The following is a 6,684-nucleotide window of genomic DNA, read 5'->3' on the forward strand; positions in this document are numbered from 1 at the left end:
AAAGACTGCAACCGCGGCATATTGAGGGTCCCAGGCTAGGGGTCCAATCAGAGCTGTTGCTGCTGGCCTATGCCACAGCCATAGCAATGCCAAATCAGAGCTGCGTCTACGACCTATACCACAGGTCACAGCAATGCCGGATCCTCAACCCACTGAGTGAGGCCAGGGATTGAACCTGCAACCTCATGGTTCCTAGTCAGATTCGTTTCCACTGCGCCATGAGGGGAACTCCAAAACATGCTTCTTGATTTCCCCATCTCTCCACTCCCACCCCCGATTCAGACAGAACTCTAGAAAAAATAACCTGAAACTGGCTGGGAAGGGAAGGGAGTGGAGTGGAGACAGATGAGCATAATAGAATTACATGCTTACCATCCATCCCCTTGGAAATGTTCTTGTGTCCTCTTGATGAGTCCCCCACCTGGGCAAAGGGATGCTGGAGGATGTGGGTCTCATGTCCCACCTCCTCCAAGCTCAGGACCAGCTGCTGCATCTTTATGGGGCAGAAGGTTGGAGTCCTCCATGATGAGAGGCTCAGAGACCTGGGGCAGGAGGATCCCAGGTCTAGTGGTCTGAAGTCAGGTGAGCTGTGCCACTGGTCCAGGCCTCAGTGGAGGCAGGACACATTGGGGTGCTCACAGTTCCTCTCCTCCTAGGTTCTGGGTACAGAGCAGAAGGCTGCAGCCAAGGTGGGTCCTAGCTGTCATCATGTAGGAGGAAGAGGAGGCAAAGGGGACAGGAGAATCATCCCCCTGCTCCTGCTCTTGAGTCAGCCCCATGCTCCCTCCAAGTCCCAGAGAGATTGGGTGGCAGAACTTTAGGACTTAGATGGCCAGCCAGGGGGCAACCCTGAAGGAAAACCTCAAGCCTTCCCCTTGACCTCATGTCAACAACGCTGTGGAGGCCCCTCCCCTGGTCCAGAAGTCGTCTGTCTCTCCACCCTTCAGCTGGGGCAAAGGATGAGGAAGATGTTAGTCATGGCGAGAGTTCCCATCGTGGTTCAGTGATAATAAACCCAACTAGTATCCATGCAATGCAGGTTCGATCCCTGGCCTCGCTCAGTGGGTTAAGGATCCAGTGTTGCTGTGAGCTGTGGTGTAGGTCACAGACACAGCTCAGATCTGGCATTGCTGTGGCTGTGGCATAGGCAGGCAACTGTAGCTCCAATTCAGCCCCAAGCCTGAGAGCTTCCATACAGCAAGGGTGTGGCCCTAAAATAGAAAGAAAGGAAGAAAGGAAGAAAGGGAGGAAGGAAGGAAGAGAAAGGAAGGAAGGGAGGAAGGAAGGAGAAAGAAAGAAAGAGAGAGAAAAGAAAGAAAGAAAGAAAGAAAGAGAGAAAGAAAGAAGAAAGAAAAGAAAAGAAAGAAAGAAAGAAAGAAAGAAAGAAAGAAAGAAAGAAAGAAAAAGAAAAAGAAAGAAAGGGGAGTTCCCATTGTGGTGCAGTGGAAACGAATCCAACTGGGAATCATGAGGTTTCGGGTTTGATCCCTGGCCTCGATCAGTGGGTTAAGGATCTGGTGTTGCCATGAGCTGTGGTGTAGGTTGCAGACGCAGCTCCAATCTCCCATTGCTGTGGCTGTAACCGGCAACTGCAGCTCCAATTTGACCCCTGGCCTGGGAACCTCCATATGCTGTAGGTATGACCCTAAAAAAAAAAAAAAAAGACAAGAAAGAAAGGGGGCTTATTTAGGAGCCCAGGACATTCCCTCCTGCCTCTCTCCTCACCCCCACCCCCAGTGGCTGCAGGTCTCAAGCACCAAGGCCATTGTCAGATGTCAGGCAGAGGGAGGACAGGAAGGGATGGGGTGCTAGGGAGATGGTAAAGAGGGGGAAATAGGCCAGGGGCGTGTGGGAGGGGAGACCCGAGAGGGAGGGAGACAGGGCTTCAGAACAGCTCTACATACACGCTCTGGAAGCTCTAAGGACACCCCACTCTCCCGCTTTGAGGGCCCCCCACCTTTCCCCAGTCATGAGGAAACTTTGTGCTTGGTCAGGTCTGGGTACTTCCCAAGGGAGTAGAGGGCCACTCAGGTTCCCACCCTTTCAGGTTGTGTCAAGCTGGTCCCAGAATCGGACAGGAGAGGGGAAGTGGGCAGTGATGCAGGGGGAGAGAGGAAAAGGATAAATGATGCTCAGACAGGGATGGAGCTGGAGCTGAGAAAGACATTCTGAGACTATGCAGAGGATTCTTCTTCTTTTTTTTTTTTTTTTTTTTTTTTTGGCCACAAGAGAGGCATATGGAAGTTCCCGGCCTAGGGATCAAATCCAAACCACAGCTGCAAACTACACCACAGCAGCAACAATGCCAGATCCTTAACCCACTGCTCCAGGCCAGGGATGGAACCCACGCCGAAGGAGGGACCGGAGCTGCTGCAGAGACATCAGATCCTTAACCCTCTGTGCCACCTCGGAAACTCCTATGTATAAGGATTCTTAAGCAACTGAGACGGAGGCCCCTTCCTCTCTGAGAGGCAGAGAAAGGGGTGACTGTGGACAAAAGGACAGAGGTTGACAGCTGGGTCAAGCAGGAGGAGGTAGAGACGGAGGAGAGGGCTCCAGCCGGCATCCATCTCTCCAAATGGCAGTTGGCGTGGAAATTGCTGCTGAAGCAGGCAGAAAGGAGGTGAGGCTTTAGGAAGCCTTCTGGGGAGCAGGGCTGGGGGGAAGCCGAGGAGCAAAGGAGGCAGGGTGGCCTCTTTTGGAAGCAGAATTGCCTAAGGGACAGACTTCCATGAGGGAAGGCCAAGGGCTGAAATAAGATAATGGACACCAAATGCTTTGTAAGCTATAGAGCACTACACGGAATTATTGTTGTCATTATCTAACTGGGATATCATTTTAAAAGATGCTGCAGGAGTGCATTTTGTGCCATGCAAAGATGGCCATGATGAACTGCAGAGCAAAAAGAGCAGGTTGCGAATAATATAAATGCCATTTTTTGCATTTACATGTACGAACTCAGAAACATATCTGGAAGTGTAAACATACATCTGAGAGACAGGACTGTGGGTGATTTATATCTTCTCTTAGCTTCTCTTTATGTTTTTTAAAGAACATCCATTATTGATATTGTGAAAAACAAGCAATTTGCTTTGAAAGGAATGAGATCTCCTCCCAGTTGGTCGAGGTCCTGGGCTTGGAAGGGCAAGGTCAGAGCTGGCTGGGGCCCTGGCTCTGCCCTCTCTGCCTGGTTGGGTACCTCGGGGTCCGATCCGTACCGACTCTCTGAGAACATTTTTCTCCTCTGGGTCAAAGTCGGTTTTCATGAATGTGGGATTGGCAGCATGTTTTTGTCACCACGCGAGGTTTCCAGCCTGGAAGATGTAAAACAGGGGAGGAAGTAAAAAGACACAGTGACAGAGGACCCAAGGGAGGCCCGTAGCCCTCTGCCTAATGGGTCTTTGGGGCCACCTTCTCCACCCATCCCTGCAGGATCGGCCTCCACCTATAAGTGGCTCCCAGCACGGACAGGAGGCTTGGTTTCCCCCAGCCTCTACCCAGCCGGACCTGCATCCCACACCAACATCCAAACGTGGTTTCCTTCTTTATCCCTTCCTCCGGCCTCTGCCCACCCTCTCCTCCCCGGCTGTACGTGGACCATCCCACCCCTGGGAAGCCTCCGCCCACCTTCTTCCCCAATGAGCTCCCACCTCCGCTCTTTCCCAGCCTGAAAATATCCTTACCACTACCGCCACCACCACCACCACCACCACTGCCACCGTGAGCCCCTCCCCCAGAGCTGCTCCTCCCCACCTGCTCAGAATAGTATCTAAGATCGATAGTTCCTTATGCTGGCAAAGAGCTTCCAGCTTCCAAAGTGTATGGAAAATCCACTTTCGAGAGAATGGCAACCGTGATGGGAGAGACAAAATGACTTGCCTAAGATCATAGAGCCCCTTCCACCACCCACCCTGCCTCCAGGACTGAGAGTATAACCTGATTTGTCCTCTCTTGTCCTTCAGTCCCTTCTTTATCTCTAAATGGCATCTTCAGTGGCAGGTAAGCCTTCTGCTCCTTGCTGCAAAGTGCCTTGCCAGCATCATGGTCTGCCCTGGCCCAAAACAAACCCCATCTTCTTTTTCTTTTTTTTTTTTTTTCTTTTTAGGGCCACACCCTTGACATACCTTCTAGTATAAAGAGTAATCTGGTGGGCTTCGTTCTTTTGGTCTTTTTGTCTTTTTAGAGCCGCACTTACGGCATATGGAGGTTCCCAGGCTAGGAGTCCAATCGGAGCTGTAGCCGCCAGTCTCTGGCCACAGCAAAGTGGGATCCGAGCCACGTCTGTGATCTATACTGCAGCTCATGGTAACGCCAGCTCCTTAACCCACTGAGTGAGGCCAGGGATCGAACCCGAGTCCTCATGGATGCTAGTCAGGTTCGTAACTGCTGAGCCACGACAGGAACTCCTGGTGGGCTTCATTCTATCACTGACATTTTACAGATGGAAGAACTGAGCCTTTGGGAGGTGAAATAAATTTGCCCAAAGTTCCACAACTCATCAATGACAGCGCTGGGATTCAAAGTCGAATGTTTCCACACTTTTCCCACTCGATCCTGTTGCTTACAAAGTGCCTTACACCAGGCTAAGAAGGCTCCAGAGAAGGGTGGGCATGAGTCCTTGTGGGCAAGGATGGCAGATGGTACAATTGTCTGGCTGCAACATCCAACCCCCTTGAGCACGTAGTCACGTGCTGAATACCTGTGCATAGGTCCTGCTGGGAGTTTAAAGGGGCCATAAAGATGGACAAAAGCCAGGTCCTGCCCTTGCACAGCGCCCTGTGTCTTGGGCGAGAAGGCGTGCTGGCAGATCATTGTAGGGCCCTGCAACAGCCCCGTGGAGCCAGGCAAGAAGCAGAGTTCTACGAGTCCCCTAAATGAAACTCAAATCTCATCACTTCCCTGATGAAAGCCCCTCGATGGCTCCCCAGGGCCAACCAGCCAGAGACCAAGTTTCCAGGCAGCCTGAGCTCTCAAGCTCTCTGCCCCTTGCACATGTCATCCCTGGGGACACCACAGCTCTAAGCCTCGGCACTTTGCTCCTTCAACCCAGAACATCTCCACTCTCTCCCCCCTTAGCTTCCCATGTATCCTGAGGATCAATTTCTCACCCTTTAATCCAGCTCCAACCACAACCACCCCCCAGGGGGGGTGGGTATGGAGTTTCAGAGCCAAGGATCAGATCCGAGCTGCAGCTGCGACCTAAGCCACAGCTGCGACATCGCTAGATCCTTAACCTACTGTGCCAGGCTGGGGATCGAACCTTCAGCCTAGTGCTCCAAGACTCGGCTGATCCCATTGTGCCACAGCAGGAACTCCTCTCTGAAGCTTCTCTTTCTTTCTTTCTTTCTTTTCTTCCTTCCTTCCTTCCTTCTTTCTTTCTTTCTTTCTTTCTTTTTAAAAATTTTTTTTTAAAGGGGCCACACCCACAGCATATGGAAGTTCCCAGGCTAGGGGTCAAACCAGGGCTATAGCCACTGGCCTATACCACAGCCACAGCAACACCAGATCTGAGCCGCATCTGTGACTTACACCACAGCTCATGGCAACACCGGATCCTTAACCCACTGAGCAAGGCCAGGGATCAGACCTGCATCCTCATGGATCCTAGTCAGATTTGTTTCCGCTGAGCCACGACAGGAACTCTTCTGAAGCTTTTCTTGACTTCACTCTCCCATCAACCTTATCATGGGCAGAATGGAACCACTCCTTCCTATACCTGCCCCTGACCCCCAGGCTTCTAGTTCAGCTCTTGTCATTCTGAATGATCTGGGTTTGTTTACCTGTGTATCCCCTCTGCCCTCATATCCAATTTATCTTTGTAGCCTTTCAAATTATCACACATTCCAGCACATAATATGTTTTTAATAGGGGCTCCATGAATTCATGATAGCAAACCAGCCAGGGGCAGAGCGGGCAGAGAGGAAAAAATATTGCTTTTGGAGCCAGACCTGAGCTGAATCTTAAACAGACTTACTAGTTTGCTTGAGCAAGTTATTGGTCATTTATTGCTCCTGGCTTCAGTTTAGCACATCTCTCCAATGGTAAGTCCACTGTACACCCCACACCATGATGCCTGACCCCAGACATCTGCAAGGCTATCTGCCTTCTCCTTCAGGTCGTCCTGGGCGAGGTTCAGACCACAGGGAGGGCCTCAGCCCCAGGGCTGCTCCAGGAAGCCTGCAGGCCTGACATCCATGCCTCTGCCTCAACCACAAAGTCTGTACTCAGAGTGTGCTGGAGGAGAGAGAAAGAGAACCCTAAATCTCTCTGGTCCCTCTTTTTTTTTTTTTTTTTTTTTTCTTTTTTAGGGCCACACCTACAGCATAGGGAAGTTCCCAGGCTAGGGATCAAACTGGAGCTACAGCTGCCGGCCTACACCACAGCCACAGTAACACCATAACCGAGCCACATCTGCAACCTATGCCAAGGTTTATAGCAATGCCAGATCCTTAACGCACTGAGTGAGGCCAGGGACTGAACCCTCATCCTCATGGATACTAGTCGGATTCTTAACCCACTGCGCCACAATGGGGAACTCTTCTCCAGCCCCTCCTGATCTCGAGTTCCAGCTCCCAGAGTCGACGAGACCCTGAACTCCCTAGGACATCTTCCTGCGCGGACCCCCAAGCCCCCAGCACCTTTGGTGCCCCCAGTTTCACAGGTTGCTCAGAAACCCCCAGAGCT

Source organism: Phacochoerus africanus, chromosome 6 (genome assembly GCF_016906955.1).
Source record: "Phacochoerus africanus isolate WHEZ1 chromosome 6, ROS_Pafr_v1, whole genome shotgun sequence".
Lineage (NCBI taxonomy): Eukaryota > Metazoa > Chordata > Mammalia > Artiodactyla > Suidae > Phacochoerus > Phacochoerus africanus.